The sequence below is a fragment of the Convolutriloba macropyga genome, chromosome 3 (genome assembly GCF_964194025.1).
Source record: "Convolutriloba macropyga chromosome 3, txConMacr16.3, whole genome shotgun sequence".
NCBI classification, from domain to species: domain Eukaryota; kingdom Metazoa; phylum Xenacoelomorpha; order Acoela; family Convolutidae; genus Convolutriloba; species Convolutriloba macropyga.
Window position 1 is genome coordinate 33376494 of NC_134470.1, and position 18890 is coordinate 33395383.

Consider the following 18890-nt stretch of genomic DNA (forward strand, 5'->3'; position numbering starts at 1 on the left):
GCTTGAGCGCGCGTCGTGTGTGTGCATCGTATGACTGTGTGCGTGTGGGTCATGTGTGTGCGTGATTGCGCAGTTTGTGTGTGCGTCTTGGGTGTGTGTGTCGTGTTTGTTGGCGTCATGTCTGTGCGTCGTGTATGTGTGCGTCGTTAGCGTGTATTCGTCGTCTTTGTGTGCTCCCTGTCTGTGTATAACCGTCGTGCGTGTGCAGGCGTCGTGAGTGCGTCATGTGTGAGTTTGTGCGGTGTGTCTCTAAGCTTGGATCGCGTTTGCATGCGCGCGCGTTTCGTGTGTGTGTGTTATTATGTGTGTGTCTCTGTCGTGAGTGGGTGCGTCGTGTGTGTGCATGTGCTCGTCTTTGTGATCGTTGTCTGTGTGTGTCGTGCTTTTATGTGCGGCGTGTGTGTGTGTGCGTCTTGAGTTTGTGTGTGCGTGGTGAGTGCATATCGTATACGGGCGTTTGTGGGTAGTTTGTCTTGTGTGTGTGTGTGTGCTTTGTGTGTGTGAGTCGTGTGTGTGAATACGTCGTGTGTGTGTCTGCGTAGTGTGTGTGTGTGTGTGAGTCGTGTGTGCGCACCTGTGTGTGTGTGTATTTTTGCGTGGGTCGTGTGTATGTGCGTCTTGTGTGTATGCGCGCGCGTGTGTGTGCGTCATAAGTTTGTGTTTGCGCAGTTTTTGTGCGTCGTATTTATTCGCGTCCTGCGTGTGTGTATTTGTGTGCATAATGAGTGTGTATGCGTCATTAGTGTGTATGCGCTCGTCTTTGCGTGCTCGTTGTCTGTGTATAACCGTGGTGTGTGCGCGTCGTGAGTGCGTCATGTGTTTGTTTCGGTGAGTCTGTGGGTTGTGTTTGCGTCTTTTGTGAGTCCGTCGTGTGTGTGTGCGTAATATGTGTGTGTTTCGTGTGTATGTGTGCGTCGCGCGTGTGTGTGTCGTGTATGCGTGCCTCGTTTGTGTGTGGCGTGTGTGTGTGCGTGCCTCGTTTTGTGTCGTGTGTGCGTGCGTCTGGTGTGTGTGTGCGTCCTATTTGTGTGTGCGTCGAGTGTTTGAGCGCACGTCGTGTGTGCGCATCATGTGTTTGTGTTTGCGCAGTTTTTGTGTGCGTCGTGTTTGTTCGCGTCGTGTGTGTGTGTGTGTACTGGTGTGCAACTTGAATGTGTGCGCGTCATTAGTGAGTATGCGCTCGTCTTTGTGTGTTCGTAGTCTGTGTATAACCGTCGTGTGTCTGTGCGTGCCTTTATGTGTGCGTCGTGAGTGCGTCATGTGTTTGTGTGTGTGTGTGTGGTTTGTCTGTGAGCGTGGGTCGTGTTTGCGTCTTTTGTGAGTCAGTCTTGTGTGTGTCTGTGTGCATCGTGTGTGTGTGTTTCCGTCGTATTTGTGTGCGCTTCCTGTGTTTGCGTAATTTGTGTGTATCCTGTGTGTGTGCGCGTCGTGTATGCGTGTCTCGTTTGTGTGTGCGTGCCTCGTTTTGTGTCGTGTGTGTGTGCGTCTAGTGTGTGTGTGCGTGTGGGTCATGTGTGTGCGTGATTGCGCAGTTTGTGTGTGCGTCTTGGGTGTGTGCGTCGTGTTTGTTCGCGTCATGTCTGAGCGTCGTGTTAGTGTGCGTCGTGTGTGTGTGCGTCGTTAGCGTGTATTCGTCGTCTTTGTGTGCTCCCCGTCTGTGTATAACCGTCGTGCGTGTGCAGGCGTCGTGAGTGCGTCATGTGTGAGTGTGTGCGGTGTGTAAGCTTGGATCGCGTTTGCGTGCGCGCGCTCTTTGTGTGTGTGTGTGTTATTATGTGTGTGTCTCTGTCATGAGTGGGTGCGTCGTGTGTGTGCGCTTCGAGTGTGTGTGTGCGTCGTTTTGTGTCGCGTGTGCGTGCCTAGTGTGTGTGCGCGGTTCGCATATGTGTTTCGTTTGTGTGTGGCGTGTGTGTGTGTGTCAGTGCTTCGTGTGTGTGTGTGTGTGTGTGTGGGTGCGTGTATGTGCGTCTTGTGTGTGTGCGCGCGCGTGTGTGTGCGCGTCATAAGTTTGTGTTCGCGGAGTTTTTGTGCGTCGTATTTATTCGCGTCGTGCGTGTGTGTGTTTGTGTGCATCATGAGTGTGTATGCGTCATTAGCGTGTATGCGTTCCTCGTTGTGTGCTCGTTGTCTGTGTATAACCGTGGTGTGTGTGCGTCGTGAGTGCGTCATGTGTTTGTTTCGGTGAGTCTGTGGGTTGTGTTTGCGTCTTTTGAGTCCGTCGTGTGTGTGTGCGTAATATGTGTGTGTTTCGTGTGTGTGCGTCGCGCGCGTGTGTGTGTCGTGTATGCGTGCCTCGTTTTGCGTCGTGTGTGCGTGCGTCTGGTGTGTGCGTGTGTGCGCGCGTCCTATTAGTGGCGTCGAGTGTTTGAGCTCGCGTCGTGTGTGTGCATCGTATGTCTGTGTGCGCGCGTGTGTGTGTTCGCGCAGTTTTTGTGTGCGTCTTGTTTGTTCGCGTCGTGTGTGTGTGTACTGTTGTGCAACTTGAGTGTGTGCGCGTCATTAGTGAGTATGCGCTCGTCTTTGTGTGTTCGTAGTCTGTGTATAACCGTCGTGTGTCTGTGCGTGCCTTTATGTGTGCGTCGGGAGTGCGTCATGTGTTTCTGTTTGTGGTGTGTGGTGTGTCTGTGTGCGTGGGTCGTGTTCGCGTCTTTTGTGAGTCAGTCGTGTGTGTGTCTGTGTGTTTGTGTGCATCGTGTGTGTGTGTGTGTTTCCGTCGTATGTGTGTGCTCTTCCTGTGTTTGCGTAATTTGTGTGTCGTGTTTTTGCGCGTCGTGTATGCGTGCCTCGTTTGCGTGGCGTGTGTGTGTGAGTGCCTCGTTTTGTGTCGTGTGTGTGTGTGCGTCCATTGTTTGAGCGCGCGTCGTGTGTGTGCATCGTATGACGGAGTGCGTGTGGGTCATGTGTGTGCGTGATTGCGCAGTTTCTGTGTGCGTCTTGGGTGTGTGGGGCGTGTGCGTTTGTGTGCGTGCGTCGCGAGTTTGTGTGAGAGTGGTGTGTGCATATCGTGTATGGGCGTTTGTGGGTAGTTTGTCTTGCGTGTGTGTGATCTTTGTGTGTGTGTCTACGTCGTGTGTGCGCACCTGTGTGTGTGTGTATTTGCGCACCTATGTGCGTCATGAGTGTGTATGCGTCATTAGCGTGTATGCGCTCGTCTTTGTGTGCTCGTTGTCTGTGTATAACCGTGGTGTGTGTGTGCGTCGTGAGTGCGTCATGTGTTTGTGTCGGTGTCTGTGGGTTGTGTTTGCGTCTTTTGTGAGTCCGTCGTGTGTGTGTGCGTAATATGTGTGTGTTTCGTGTGTGTGTGTGCGTCGCGCGCGTGCGTGTCGTGTATGCGTGCCTCGTTTGTGTGTGGCGTGTGTGTGCGTGCCTCGTTTTGTGTCGTGTGTGCGTCCTATTTGTGTGTGCTTCGAGTGTTTGAGCGGGCGTCGTGTGTGTGCATTGTATGTCTGTATGTGCGCGTGTGTGTGCGTCATGTGTGTGTCAGCCGTGTGTGTGTCGTGTGTGTGTGCGCGTCGTGTATGCGTGCCTCGTTTGTGTGTGGCGTGTGTGTGTTAGTGCCTCGTTTTGTGTTGTGTGTGTGTGTGCGTCTAGTGTTTGTGCGCGTCCTGTGTGTGTGCATCCATTGCTTGAGCGCGCGTCGTGTGTGTGCATCGTATGACTGTGTGCGTGTGGGTCATGTGTGTGCGTGATTGCGCAGTTTGTGTGTGCGTCTTGGGTGTGTGTGTCGTGTTTGTTGGCGTCATGTCTGTGCGTCGTGTATGTGTGCGTCGTTAGCGTGTATTCGTCGTCTTTGTGTGCTCCCTGTCTGTGTATAACCGTCGTGCGTGTGCAGGTGTCGTGAGTGCGTCATGTGTGAGTTTGTGCGGTGTGTCTCTAAGCTTGGATCGCGTTTGCATGCGCGCGCGTATCGTGTGTGTTATTATGTGTGTGTCTCTGTCATGAGTGGGTGCGTCGTGTGTGTGCGCTTCGAGTGTGTGTGTGTGCGCGCGTCGTTTTGTGTCGCGTGTGCGTGCGTAGTGTGTGAGCGCGCTTGGCGTATGTGTTTCGTTTGTGTGTGTCAGTGCGTCGTGTGTGTGTGTCTTGTGTGTGGGCGGGGGTCGTATGTGTGTGCGTCTTGTGTAAGTGCGTCGGGTGTGTGTGTGTGCGTGTACGTCGTGTGTGTGCCTCGTGTGTGTTTGTGCTCTCGTCGTGTGTGTGTGTGAATCGTGTGTGTGCGTGTTCGTCGTATAAAAAAGTGGGCGTCGTGTGTGTGTGTCTGCCTAATATTAGTGTTTTCATCGTGTGTGCGCGCGTCATTTTGTCGTGTGTGCGTTCGTCGTGCGTGTGCGTCGTGTATGTGCCTCATTTTTGTGTGGCGCGTGTGTGCGTCCCTTGTTTGGTGTCGTGTGTTCTTGTGTCGAGTGTGTGCGCGCATCGTGTGTGTCTGCGTGAGCCTGTGTGTTTTTGTCTCGTGTTTGTGTGTGCGTGCGTCCTGTTTGTGTGCGTGCTCTTAGGTGTGTGTGTGCGCGCCTCGTGTGTGTAAGCGTGTGTTACCGTCGTGTATGTGTATGTGTGTCGTTTGTGTGCGTGAGTCGTCAGTGTGTATGTGTGTGTCTTGTGTGTGTGCGTCGTTTGTGTGTGCCTTGTGTGTCTGTGTGTGCGTTCATTGTATGTGCGCGTCGTATGTGCGTTCGTGTTTTCGTCGCTGTGTCTGTTAGCGCCATCTGTGTGCGCCGTGCGTCGAGTGTATGTTCGTGGGTCGTATGTGTGTGCTTCTTGTCCGAATGCGTCGAGTGTGTGCGCGCACGTTTCGTGAGTATATGTGCGCGCCCTTCGCGTGTGTGCGACATGTGTGTGTGTGTGTGCGCGCGCGTTGCATTGTGTCGTGGGTGCGTGTGTTACGGTTGTGTGTATGTGCACCATGTTTTTGTGTGTGTGTGTGCCTCGTGTGTGCGCGCGTAGTTTTGTGTCGTGTGTAAGTGCTTCGTGTGTGTGTGTGTGCGCGCGCGCTTCGTGTGTTTAAGTCGTAAGTAACGTTTCGTGTCGCGTGCGTGCGTCGTGTCTGTTTGTGCGCGCGTCGTGTATGTGTGCCTCGTGGGTGTGTTGCGTGTGTGTCTGCGTGCCTCATTTTGTGTGCGGGCACCGCGCGCGTGGGTCGTGTGTGCACATCATGTGTGCGCGCGCGTAAGTGTGTGTGTGTGGGTGCGTTGGTCGTATGTTGGTGCTTTTTGTGTGAGTGCGTCGTGTGTGTGTGCGTCGTGAGTGTATTTTTGTTCGCTCGTCGCCTGTGCGCGCGCGCGTCGTGTGTGTGTAAGCGCGCGCTTCGTGTTCGTCGTTTGTGTCTGCGTGAGCGTGTGTGTTTTCGTCTCGTGCGTGTGCGTGCGTCCTGTTTGTGTGCGTCGTGTGTGTGCGTGCTCTGATGTGTGCGCGCGCGCCTCGTGTGTGTAAGCGTGTGTTACCGTCGTGTGAGCGGGTGTCGTTTGTGTGCATGAGTCGTCAGTGTGTATGCGTGTGTCTTGTGTGTGCGTCATGTGTGTGCCTTGTGTGTGTGCGTCGTGTTCGCGCGTGCATTGTATGTGCGCGTCGTGTGTGCGTTCGTGTTTGCGTCGCGTGTGCGGCGTGTGTGTGTGTGCGTTGTCTGTAAGCGCCGTCTACGTGCGCCGTGCGTGTGTGTATGTTCGTGGGTCGTATGTGTGTGCGTCTTGTGTGAATGCCTCGTGTGTGCGCGCGTCGTGTGTGTGTTCGCGCGCTTCGTGAGTGTATGTGGGCGCGCCCTTCGTGTGTGTGCGACATGTGTGTGTGCGTGTGTTGCATTGTGTCGTGTATGCGTGCGTCGTGTGTACGTGCGTAGTTTTGTATCGTGTGTACGTGCTTCGTGTGTGTGTGCTTTCTGTGTTTAAGTCGTGTGTGACGTTTTGTGTCGCGTGCGTGGGTCGTGTCTGTTTGTGTGCGCGTCGTGTTTGTGTGCCTCGTGGGTGTGTTGCGTGTGTGTCTGCGTGCCTCATTTTGTGTGTGCTTGCGTCGCGCGTGTATGCGTACGTGGGTCATGAGTGCACATGTATGTGCATGCGCGTAAGTGTGTGTGAGTGTGTGCGTTGGTCGAATGGTTGTGCTTTTTGTGTTAGTGCGTCGTGCGTCTGTGTTGTGTGTGTGTATGCGTCGTAAGTGTATGTTTGTTTTCTCGTCGCCTTTCTGTGCACGCGTCGTGTGTGTGTGTGTGCGCGCGCTTCGTGTGTGTCGTGAGTGCGCGCTGTGTTTGCGCCATTTTGTGTCGTGTGTGCGCGTCGTGTATGTGGCGTGTGTGTGTGTGCCTCGTTTTGTGTCGTGTGTGCGTCGTGTATGTGTTTCTGCGCCGTGTGTATGTGCGCGCGCGCTTCGTGAGTGTATGTGTGCGCGCCCTCGGTTTTTGCGTGCGTCCCTTTGTGTCGTGTGTGTGTGTGCGTCATGTGTATGAGTGCGTGCCTCGTTTATGTGCATCGTGTGTGTGCGCGTAGTTTTTTTCGTGAATCGTGTGTGTGTGTGTGTGTGCGGTTCGTTTGTTGAGTGCGTCTGCGTGCCTCGTTTTGTGTCGTGTGTGCGTGCGTCGTGCGTGTCTGTGTATGCGTCGCGTGTGTGTGTGCGTGCGTCGTGTGTGTGCGCGCGCTCCTTGTGTATGTGCGTCGTGTATGTGTGCCTCGTGAGTGTGTGCCTCGTTTTGTGTCGTGTGTGCGTGTGTCGAGTGTGTGTGTGCGCGCGCGTCGTGTGTGCGTCACGTGTTTGTGTGTGCGTGCGTCTAGTTTGTGCGTGTGTTACCGTCGTGAGTGTGTGCGCGTCATGTGTGCACGCGCGTCGTGTCTGTGCTTGCGTCTTGTCTGTGTGAGTGCGTCGTTTGTGTGTGCGCGCGTTATGTGTGTGTGTGCGTGCATTGTGTGTGCGCTTCGTGTGGGTGTTTGTGAGCTGTGTGTGCATTGTGCGTGTGTGTTTACGCCATTTTGTGTCGTGTGTGCTTTCGTCGTTTGTGCGCGCGTCGTTTATGTGTGTGCGTATCTCGTTTTGTGTCATGTGCGTGCGCCGAGTGTGTGTGTGTGCGCGCGCGCGCTTCGTGAGTGTATAAGTGCGCGCCCTTCGTTTGTGTGCTTGCGTCACTTTGTGTCGTGTGTGTGCGCGCGTCATGTGCATGTTGTGCGTGCCTCGTTTGTGTGCATCGTGTGTGTGTGTGTGCTTCGTGTGTTTAAGTCGTGTGCAACGTTTTGTGTCGCGTGCGTCGTGTCTGTATGCGCGTCGTGTATGTGTGCCTCGTGTGTGTCTGCATGCCTCGTTTTGTGTCGTGTGTTGGTGCGTCGTGCGTGTCTGTGTGCGTGCGTCGCGCGCGTGTGTGTGTTCGTGCGTCGTGTGTGTGTACATCAAGTGTGTGTGTGTGTGTGCATGTGTGCGCGCGTCGTGTATGTGTGCCTCGTGTGTGTGCGCCTCGTTTTGTGTCGTGTGTGCGTGCTTCGAGTGTGTGTGTGTTTGTGCGTCGTGTGTGCGTCACGTGTTTGTGTGCCGGTGCGTCTTGTGTGTGTGTTACCATCGTGTGTGTGTGCGTCATGTGTGCACGCGCGTCGTGTCTGCGCTTGCGTCTTGTCTGTGTGCGTGCGTGCTTTGTGTGTGCGCATCATGTGGGTGTTTGTGCGCTTCGTGTGTGCGTGTGTGGCGTGTCCTTAGTGTATGTGCTCGTTGTCTGTGTGCAAGCGTCGTCTGTGCCTCGTGTGTGTGTGAGTCGTATGTGTTTGCGTCGTGAGTCCGCGCTTCGTGTGCGTGTGTGTGTGCACTGCGTGTGTTCGTGTTAACATTGTGCGTGTGTGCGGTGTGTGTGTGTGTGTGCGTCGTTTTGTGTCGCGTGCGTGCGTTGTGTGTGTGTACACTTCGTGTGTGCGTCGTTATGTTTCACGCGCGTGTATGTGTGCATCGTGTGCGTTTGACGTGTGTGTGTGTGTGCGTGTATGCGTTCGTGTGTGCGTGTGCGTGCGTCAAGTGTGTGTGAGCGCTTCGTGTGCGTGCGTCGTGTTTGCGTGCGCGCCGTGTGTGTGTGCGTCGTGTATGTGTGTGCGTGTGTGTAAGCGTCGTTGTGTCGTGTGTGTGCGTCATGTGTGTGTGCTTGCATGTGCCGTATGCGTGTGTGCTTTGTGTGAGTGCGTCGTGTGTGTGCGGGCGTTGTGTGTGTGTTCGTCGTGTGTGTTAGTGCGCTTGTCGTTTATGTGTTAAGGCACTCGTCGTGTGTTTGTCTGCGTCGTATAAGAGTGTTCGCGTCGTGTGTGTGTAATGTGTGTGCGCGCGCGCTTGGTGTGTATGTGTGCGTCGTTTTTTCTCCTCGCCTGTGTACGTCGCTTTGTGTTGTCAACCCGTTCGTCGTGTTTGTGTGCCTCATGCGTGTGAGTGTGCGTGCGTCTTGTGTGTGTGTATGCGTGCTTCTTGTGGGTTTGTTTGTGTGTACGTGCGTCGTATATGTGTGCGTTATTTGTGGACGTCGTGTGTGCGCATCGTGTGTGCGTGCGTCGTGTTAGAGTGTGCGTCGTGAGTGTTTGTGTGTGGGCGTCGTGAGTGTGTGCGCGCGCCTCTTGTGCGTCTGTGTGTGTTACCGTTGTGTGCGTGCATCCTCATTTGTGCGCGCGCGTCGTGTGTGCGTGTGTCACCGTCATGTGTATGTGCGCCGTGTCTGCGCATCGTGTGTGTGTGTGTGTGTTTGTCTTGTGTGTATGCGTCGTGAGTGTGTGCGTGCGACATGTTTGTGTTCATGCGTCGAGTGTGTGTGCGCGTCATCTGTGTGTCGTATGCGTGTGTGCGCGTCGTGAGTTTGTAAGCGTCGTTTAAGTGTGCAGCGTGTGTGTCTGTGTGTGTGTGTCGTTATTGTGTATGTGCTTGTCGTCTGTGTGTTCTCGTTGTCTATATGTACGCGCCGTGTGTGTGTGCGCGCATTGTGTGCGTGTGTTTGCGCGTCATGTGTGTGTGTGCGTTCATCTTTGTGTGTCTTACAGTCGGGTGTGCGTCGTGCGCGCGCGTCGTCTAGGTGTGAGTGTGTTACCGTTGTGTGCGTGTGTGCGTGCGTCTTGTGTGTGTGGGTGTGTGCAAGCGTGCGTCGTGTGTGTGTGCATCGTGTGTGTTTGTGCGCGTCGTGTATACGTGCATCGCGTGTGTGCATACGTCGTGTCGTTAGTGTCTCGTCTTCTTTGTGTCGTCTTTGTGTGCTCGTTGTCTGTGTGCGCAGCGTGTGGGTGCGTCGTGTATGTGTGTGTGCGCGGGTCGTGTGTGCGTCGTGTGTGTGCGTCATGTGTGTTTGTGCACCTGCGTGTGTGCATCGTGTGTGTGAGCGCTTCGTGTGTCTGTGTGTGTAAGCGTCGTGTGTGCGTGCGTCGTTTTGTGTCGTGTGTGCGTGCATTGTGTGTGAGTGTGTGTTAGCGTCGTGTGTGTGTGTGCGTCGTGTAAGTGTGCCTCGTGTGGGTGCGCGTCGTTTTGTGCCGTGTGAGCGTGGGTCGCGTGTGTGTGCACGTGTTTGAGTGTGCGTCCTGTGTGTGTGCGCGCGCTTCGTGGGTGTGTGTAAGCGTCGTTTTGTGTGTGTGTATGTGTGTGGGCGTCGTATGTGTGTGTATGCGTTGTGTGTGTGTCTGTGTGTGCGAGCGCTTCGTGAGTGTGTGTGCGCACACGCTTCGTGTGTGTGTTTAAGCGTCGTGTGTGTGCGCGTCCTTTTGTGTCGTGTGTGCGTGAATCGCGTTTGTGTGTGGTGTGTGTGTGTGTGCATGTGTTACCGTCGTTTGTGTGTGTGTGTCGTGTGTGCGCCTCTTGTGTGTGTGTGTTCATCCGTCGTGTGTGTGTGTGCATGTGTTACCGTCGTGTGTCTGTGCATCGTGTGTGTGTGTGCGTCGTAAATGTGTGCGTGTGTCTCGTATGTGTATGTGTGCGTCAGGTGTGTGTCGCCTGTGTGTGCGCGTCGTGGGTGTGTGCGTTATGTGTTTCCGTCGTGTGTGTGCGTGCACTTCGTGTGTGTGTGCTTGCTTCTTGTGTATTCGCGTCCTGTGTGTGTTTGGGCGTCGTGTGAGTGTTACCGTCGTGTGTGTATGTCCGTCATGTGTGTGTGCGTCGTTTATGTGTGTTTGTGCGCGTCATTTTGTTTTGTGTGTGCGTGTGGTACGGTCGTGTGTGTGAGTGGGCGTCGTGTGTGTATGTGCGTCATTTGTGGGCGTCGTGTGTTCGTGCATTGTGCGTGTCGTGTGTGCGTGCGTCGCGTCTGTGTAAGCGCCGCCTGTGTGCGCGGCGTGTGGATGCGTTGTGTGTGTGCGTCGTGTATGTGTGTTTGTGCGCGGGTCGTATGTGTTTGTCGTGTGTGTCTGAGCTCGTCCTGTGTATATGTGCATCGTATGTGTGCGCGCGCTTCGTGTGTGTGCGTCCTGTGTGTGTAAGCGTCGTGTGTGTGCGCGTCGTTTTGTGTCGCGCGTGCGTGCATCCTGTGTGCTTGCGCATGTGGTACAGTCGCCTGTGTGTGCGTACGTCGTGTTAGAGTGTGCGTCGTGTGTGTGCGCGCGTCTTGCGCGTGTGTTTGTAACCGTTGTGTGCGTGCATCCGTCATGTGTGCGCGCGCGTCGTGTAGGGGTGTGCGTGTGTCACCGTCGAGTGTGCGTCTCTATGTGTATGCGTCGTGAGTGTGCGTGCGTCGTGTGTTTGTGCGACAGGTTTATGTGCATGCGTCGTGTGCGTGTGTGCGTCATCTGTGTGTCGTATGCGTGTGTGCGCGTTGTGTTTGTAAGCGTTGTTTAAGTGTGCAGCGTGTGTGTCTCTGTCTGTGTGTGTGTCGTTAGTGTGTATGTGCTTGTCGTCTGTGTGTTCTCGCTGTCTATATGTAAGCGTCGTGTGTGTGTTTGCGCGTCGTGTTTGCGTGAGTCGCGTGTGTGTGCGTTCGTCTTTCTGTGTGTTACCGTCGGGTGTGCGTGCGTCGTGCGCGCGCATCGTCTAGGTGTGCGTGTGCTACCGTCGTGTGTATGTCGTATGTGTGCGTGCGCCTTGTGTGTGTGTGTGCGCGCGCGTGCGTCTTGTATGCGCGCATTGTGTGTGTTTGTGGGCGTCGTGTGTGCGTGCATCGCGTGTGTGCGTACGTCGTGTCGTTAGTGTCTATGTGATCGTCGTCTTTGTGTGCTCGTCTTGTGTGCGCAACGTGTGGTTGCGTCGTGTGAGTGTGTGTGTGTGCGGTTCGTATGCGTGTGTGCGTCATGTGTGTCTGTGCGCTTGTCGTGTGCGTGCATCGTGTGTGTGTGTGTGTGTGGTCGTCGTGTGTGTGCGCGCGTCGTGTGTTTGTGTGCGCGCACTTCGTGTGTGTGCCCGCTTTGTGTGTCTGTGTGTGTGTAAGCGTCGTGTGTGCGTGCGTCGTTTTGTGTCGTGTGTGCGTGCATTGTGTGTGTGTGTGCGCGTGTGTTAGCGTCGTGTGTGGGCGTGCGCGCGTCGTGAAAGTGCCTCGTGTGTCCGCGCGTCGCTTTGTGTCGTGTGAGCGTGGGTCGCGTGTGTGTGCACGTGTTTGAGTGTGCGTCCTGTGTGTGCGCGCGCTTCGTGGGTTGTGTAAGCGTCGTTTTGTGTGTGTGTGTATGTGTGTGGGCGTCGTATGTGTGTGTATGCGTTGTGTGTGTCTGTGTGTGCGATCGCTTCGTGAGTGTGTGTGCGCACACGCTTCGTGTGTGTGTTTAAGCGTCGTGTGTGCGTGCGTCCTTTTGTGTCGTGTGCGCGTGCGTCGTGTGTTTCTGCGTCGTGTGCGTGCGCTGCGTGTGTGCGTTGAGTGTGTGTGAGAGCGTCGCGTGTGGGTGCGTAATATGTGTGTGTTTGCGTCGTGTATGTGTGTGCGCGCATTGTAAGTTTGTGCGTGCATCGCGTGTGTGCGTACGTCGTGTCGTTAGTGTGTATGTGCTTGTCGTCTGTGTGTTCTCATTGTCTATCTGTACGCGCCGTGTGTGTGCGCGCATTGTGTGCGTGTTTTGCGCGTCGTGTATGTGTGTATGTGCGTTCGTCTTTGTGTGTCTTACAGTCGGGTGTGCGTCGTGCGCGCGCGTCGTCTAGGTGTGAGTGTGTTACCGTCGTGTGTGTGTGCATCGTGTGTGTTTGTGCGCGTCGTGTATGCGTGCATCGCGTGTGTGCGTACGTCGTGTCGTTAGTGTCTATGTGATCGTCGTATTTGTGTGCTCGTTGTCTGTGTGCGCAGCGTGTGGGTGCGTCGTGTATGTGAGTGTGTGTGTGCGCGGGTCGTATGTTTGCGTCGTGTGTGTGTGCATCATGTGTGTTTGTGCGCTTTTCGTGTGTGCATCGTGTGTGTGTGTGTGTGGTCGTCGTGTGTGCGCGCTCGTCGTGTGTTTGTGCGCGCGCGCTTCGTGTGTCTGTGTGTGCAAGCGTCGTGTGTGCGTGCGTCGTTTTGTGTCGTGTGTGCGTGCATTGCGTGTATATGTGTGTGCGTGTGTTAGCGTCGTGTGTGTGTGTGTCGTGTAAGTGTGCCTTGTGCGTGCGCGCGTCGTTTTGTGTCGTGTGAGCGTGCGTCGATTGTGTGCATCGTGCATCATGTGTGTGTGTGTGTGTGTGTGTGTGTTTGCGTGTGTTACCATCATGTGTGTGCGTGCGTGCGTCGTTTTGTGTCGTGTGTGCGTGCATTGCGTGTGTATGTGTGTGCGTGTGTTAGCGTCGTGTGTGTGTGCGTCGTGTAAGTGTGCCTTGTGCGTGCGCGCGTCGTTTTGTGTCGTGTGAGCGTGCGTCGATTGTGTGCATCGTGTGTGTGTGTGTGTGTGTGCGTGTGTTACCATCATGTGTGTGTCTTTTATGGGTGCCTCTTGTGTGTGCGCGTCATTTTGTGTTGTGTGTGCGTGCGTCATGTGTGTGTCTGCGTCGTGTGCGTGCGCTGCGTGTGTGCGTCGCGCGCGTGTGTGTGTGTCGTTTGTGTGAGAGCGTCGTGTGTGCGTCATGTGTGTGTGTGTGTTTGCGTCGTGTATGTGTGTGCGCGTGCGTGTGTTACCATCGTGTGTGTTCGTCGTGCGTGTGTGCGCGCGTCTTGTGTAAGTGTGTTTGTGCATGTGTTACCGTCGTGTGTGTGCGTCATGTGTGTCATCTGTATGTGCGCGTAATGTGTGTGCGTCGTGTGTGTTGTGCTTGCTTCTTGTGTGTGCGCGTCCTGTGTGTGTTACCGTCATGTGGGTGCGTCGTTTTGTGTCGTGTGTGTAAGTCGTATGTGTGTGTGTGTTACCGTCGTGTGTGTATGTGCGTCATGTGAGTTTGTGCGTCGTGTATGTGTTTGTGTATGAGTGCGCGCGTCATTTTGTGTTGTGTGTGCGTGCGCTGCGTGTGCGTCGTTTGTGTGTTACCGTCGTGTGTTTGTTCATCGTGCGTGTGTGCGCGCGTCTTGTGTGTGTGTGCGTTCGTCGTGTGTCTGTATGTGCGCCGTGTGAGTTTGTGCGCGTCGTGTAAGTTTGTAGCTTGTGCGCGTGTGTCGTTAGTGTGCATGCTTTTGTCGTCTTTGTGTGCTCGTTGTCTGTGTTAGCGTCGTGTGTGTGCGCGGCGTGTCTGTGCGTCGTGTGTGTGCTGGCGTGCAGTGTGTACGCATCGTTTGTGCGGGTGGATCGTGTGTGTGTGTGTGACAGTTGTGTGGGTGCGCGTCGTGTGTGTCGGGTGTGTGTTTATATCCGTCGTTTTCATGTGAGTCATTTGTGTGCGTGCGCCTGCGTGTCACTGTCGTGTGTGTGTGTGTGCACGTCATTTGTTTTTGTTCGTTGTGTATGTCCGCGTCGTTTATTTGTGCGTCATGTGTGTCTGCGTGAGCGTCGCGTGTTAGCGCGTTGTGTTTGCGTGAGCGCCGTGTGTGTGTGCGTCCTGTAGGTGTGTGTCTGTGTGTGCATCTCATTGTGTCGTATGTGCGTGCGTCGAGTGTGTGTGCGTCTTGTGTGTGCGTTCGTCGTGTGTGTGTGTGTGTGCGTGCGTGCGTGAGCGTTCGTCGTCTGTAGGCCGGGTGTGTTTGTGCGCGTCGTGTAAGTTTGCAGCTTGTGCGCGTGTGTCGTTAGTGTGCATGCTTTTGTCGTCTTTGTGTGCTCGTTGTCTGTGTTAGCGTCGTGTGTGTGCGCGGCGTGTCTGTGCGTCGTGTGTGTGTGTGTGTTTGCGTGCAGTGTGTACGCATCGTTTGTGCGGGTGGATCGTGTGTGTGTGTGTGACAGTTGTGTGGGTGCGCGTCGTGTGTGTGTTTATATCCGTCGTTTTCATGTGAGTCATTTGTGTGCGTGCGCCTGCGTGTCACTGTCGTGTGTGTGTGTGTGTGTGTGTGTGTGTGTGTGTGTGCACTTCATTTGTTTTTGTTCGTTGTGTATGTCCGCGTCGTTTATTTGTGCGTCATGTGTGTCTGCGTGTGCGTCGCGTGTTAGCGCGTCGTGTTTGCGTGAGCGCCGTGTGTGTGTGTGCGTCGTGTAGGTGTGTGTCTGTGTGTGCATCTCATTGTGTCGTGTGTGCGTGCGTCGAGTGTGTGTGCGTCTTGTGTGTGCGTTCGTCGTGTGTGTGTGTGTGTGCGTGCGTGCGTGAGCGTTCGTCGTCTGTAGGCCGGGTGTGTTTGTGCGCGTCGTGTAAGTTTGCAGCTTGTGCGCGTGTGTCGTTAGTGTGCATGCTTTTGTCGTCTTTGTGTGCTCGTTGTCTGTGTTAGCGTCGTGTGTGTGCGCGGCGTGTCTGTGCGTCGTGTGTGTGTGTTTGCGTGCAGTGTGTACGCATTGTTTGTGCGGGTGGATCGTGTGTGTGTGTGTGTGACAGTTGTGTGGGTGCGCGTCGTGTGTGTCGGGTGTGTGTTTATATCCGTCGTTTTCATGTGAGTCATTTGTGTGCGTGCGCCTGCGTGTCACTGTCGTGTGTGTGTGTGTGTGTGTGTGTGCACTTCATTTGTTTTTGTTCGTTGTGTATGTCCGCGTCGTTTATTTGTGCGTCATGTGTGTCTGCGTGTGCGTCGCGTGTTAGCGCGTCGTGTTTGCGTGAGCGCCGTGTGTGTGTGCGTCGTGTAGGTGTGTGTCTGTGTGTGCATCTCATTGTGTCGTGTGTGCGTGCGTCGAGTGTGTGTGCGTCTTGTGTGTGCGTTCGTCGTGTGTGTGTGTGTGTGTGCGTGTGTGCGTGAGCGTTCGTCGTCTGTAGGCCGGGTGTGTTTGTGCGCGTCGTGTAAGTTTGCAGCTTGTGTGTGTGCGTGTTGTTATTGTGTATGCACTCGTCGTCTTTGTTTGCTCGTTGTCTGTGTTAGCGTTGTGTGTGTGCAAGGCGCGTGTTTCTGTTTGTCGTGTGTGTGTGTGTGTGTGTGTGTGTGTGTGTGTGTGTTTGCGTCCTGTCCTGTGTGTACGCATCGTGTGTGTGCGCGTGGATCGTGTGTGTGTGTGTGTGTTTGTGTGCGCGTCGTGTGTGTTCGTGTGCTTCGTATGGGTGTTTGTGTCGGGTTTGTTTATATGCGTCGTTTTCATGTGCGTCATGTGTGTGCGTGCGCCTGCGTGTCACCGTCGTGTGTGTGTGTGTGTGCGTCATATGTTTTTGTGCGTTGAGTGTGTGTGTTTGAGCGCTGTTTGTGTGTGCGTCATGTGTGTCTGCGTGTGTGCCTCGCTTTTTCGCGCGTCGTGTTTGCGTGCGCGCCGAGTAAGAGTGCGTAATGTGTGTGCGTCGCGTAGGTGTGTGTGTATGAATCTCGTTGTGTCGAGTGTGTGTGCGTCTTATGTGTGTGCGCGTCTTGTGTGTGTTACCGTCGTGTGTGTATGTGTGTGCGTCGTGCAAGCGTATTGTGTGTTCCTTCGTGGTGTGTGTGTGTGTGCGTTTGTCGTGTGTGTTTGTGCGCGTCGGGTAAGTGTGCAGCTTGTGTATGTGCGTGTCGTTAGTGTGTACGCACTCGTCGTCTCTGTGTGCTCGTTGTCTGTGTCTTAGCGTCCTGTGTGCACGGCGTGTGTGTCTGTGCTTCGCGTGTGTTTGCGTCCTGTGTGTACGCATCGTTTGTGTGCGCGTGGATCGTGTTTGTGTGTGTCTGACGTTTGTGTGCGTTGTGTGGGTGTGCGTCGTGTGTTTGTGTGCGTCGTGTGTGCACTTCGTGTGTTTTTGTGTGAGCGTCGTGTGTGTGTGTGTGTCCGTGTGCTTCGTATGCGTGTTTGCGTGGGGTGTGTGTTTATATGCATTGTTTTTATGTCCGTCATGCGTGTGTGCGCGCGTTTGTGTTACCGTCGTGTGTATGCGTGCGTTGTGTGTGTGTGCGTCGTGTGTGTGCATTGTGTGTGTGTGCGTGCGTCTTGTATGTGTGTGTGTGTGTTCGACGGGCGTGTGTGCGCGCGCGTCGTGCGTGTTTGTGGGCGTCGTGTAGGTGTGCGGTTTGTGTGTCGTTGGTGTGTGTGTACTCAATCCACTGAGTGCGCTCGTTGTCTGTGTTTAAGCGTAGTGTTTTTGTGCGTCGTGTGTGTGTGCGTCCTGCGCGTACGCATCGTTTGTGTGCGTGTGTGCGCGCGTGTTCCTAGGTCTTGTGTGTGTCGTTTGTGTGCGCGTTGTGTGTTTGCTTCGGGTGTGTGTGTATATGCTTCGTGTGCACGTGCGTCGTGTGTGTGTGTGTGTGTCAGGTGAGTGTGCGCGTCGTGTGTGTGTGTGTGCGTCGTATGTGCATTTGTATGGATGCGCGCGTCGTGTGTGTTTGTGGGAGGGGGTCAAAGTCTTACGAACCGCCTTTACTACCATGAGTGTGTCCCGTGAATCGCATACATGGAGACTACTGAGCTGAAAAATTTGCCAAGCAAAACATCGCAGTAAAAAAGGCCACAGGACTAATATAATTTCTACAAACTTCGTTTGAGAGCAATTAAAAGTCCACATCTTCATGCACCATTCTATCACAAACCGACTAACGTCGGGCAAATTGCTCTCAAAAAACGGCGAGCGGTTGGCGTCGTCATTAGCTAGCCACGGTTTAGTGAGGCTAGCTTTAACTTGATTCGGCTCTGCAACTTTGTTTTCTAGCCTTTTTAGTAAATAAATAAAACAAAAAACTGATATTTTAAAAATTTGCCAAATATTACAAAATTCAAAAAGCTTGCAGATTTTGCAGTGAAAAATTTCAAAACAAATTTCTTTCTCTGGAGTTATGTTAAGTAACCATCTGCAAGAATTGAAAAACTTCATTGGCCAGTAATGCTCGTTAAACTCAGAAACGTACAAAAATATTTGAAAAGATTTTTAAAAAATTCAAAAAATTGCAAATATTTAAAAATTGCTGATATTAAAATCTTGTAAAAACATTCCATTACATCTAGAAGCAATGCAATAACCTATATCAAACAGTAGAGGAGGTTCCGCGGCTCTTTAAGCTGGAAAAACCTAAAAATGACAAAAAAGTAGAAAAACTTGAAAAACTTCCAGCTACGTGACATGGCATTCTTCTCGAACAGAAATAACTGTTAGCAATTTTACCATTCTCCTACTTCTACATGAATTATTAAATTATTTTGAGAGACTTCAAAAAAGTACCTGAGTTTACAAAAACCTGGCGGCCATCGTGACATTGAATATCAAACAAATGACTGATGAATTGTTCCCAAACAACTGTCGGTTGCGCTGGTTCGGTTATGATAAACTTACGCTTAGGGAGAAGGGGACTAGCTTAACAGAAGGAAAGGGAAGCAGTTGATCTACACTTCCCCTTTATTCTTCCTCGGCAGTTTTGTCGAAATGGACATCTAAGACTAGTGCAACTTTAGCAGAACTTCAAAGCAATTTATTAACCACGAGCTTTATCAGTTTATTGCGTTGCTCTAGTTCGAAAATGAAATCAATAACATGAAAAAAACGCTCAAGCCAAATATCACAAGAGCCCTATAGGATCCAAATAAATACCCGAGTAAAACTTCATTCGAAGTGATTATTTTCAAAAAGCTTTGTTCTCACTCGTAGCTCAAGGCCTTTTCTATTTGCTCCGTTTTTAGCACAATCAGGATTACGAAGTAGGATTACCAGCAATCAATTGTAAAAAATAATGTTCCGACTATCTATATTTTTGATTTAATTGTCTTCCAAAAGAGGAAGAGATAGAAACATTAATTTTATCTCGAAAATAACTGTTGTACGAATAAAAGAGTTGCTTTAAACTCAAACCCCTAAACCAACTAAACACTGCCGTTTTAGAGGACCTCTGAGATATGCCATTAACAAGACAAGAAAAACAAAAAATCAAACGAAAAACCAAACAATAAAACAATAATTACGAACAAAGATCAATATTTTCTCAAAACATGTTAAACATAACCGACTAACGTCGGGAGAATTGCTCTCAAACGACCGGCGAGCGGTTGGCTTCGTCAGTAGCTAGCCATGGTTTAGTGAGGCTAGCTTTAGCTTGATTCGACACTGCAACTTTGTTTTCTAGCCTTGTTAGTAAATAAATCAAACAAACTGATATTTTGAAAATTTGCCAAATATTACAAAACTCAAAGAAGCTTGCAAATTTTGCAGTGGATAATTTCAAAACTATTTTTTTTCTCTGGAATTATGTTAAGTAACCCATCTGCAAGAATTGAAAAGCTTCGTTGGCCAGTAATGATCGTTGAACTCAGAAAAGGACAAAAAGCAATCAAAAATTTTAACAGAATCTTAAAAATCAAGCTATTTGAATCTTCAAAACCATTTATTATCTCAAGAGACTATCCAGTATCCCTATTTCAAGCTTTAATTAGCTTCACTGCCTCATAGAGATCCATAAACTTAAAACATGATAATAATTTTCAAAAATTTGAAAAAAATTAAATTTTATCAAAAAATTGCTAAGCTGGAGTCACTAAAAAATTGATAACAATTCTTTTAACTCCAGAAACTATGCAACAGCTTATCATCAAATCTTGGAGGAGGCCCCTAGGACCCAGGTGCCGGAAGAAACGATAAAAAAACTCGAGAAGATCCAAAAAAAA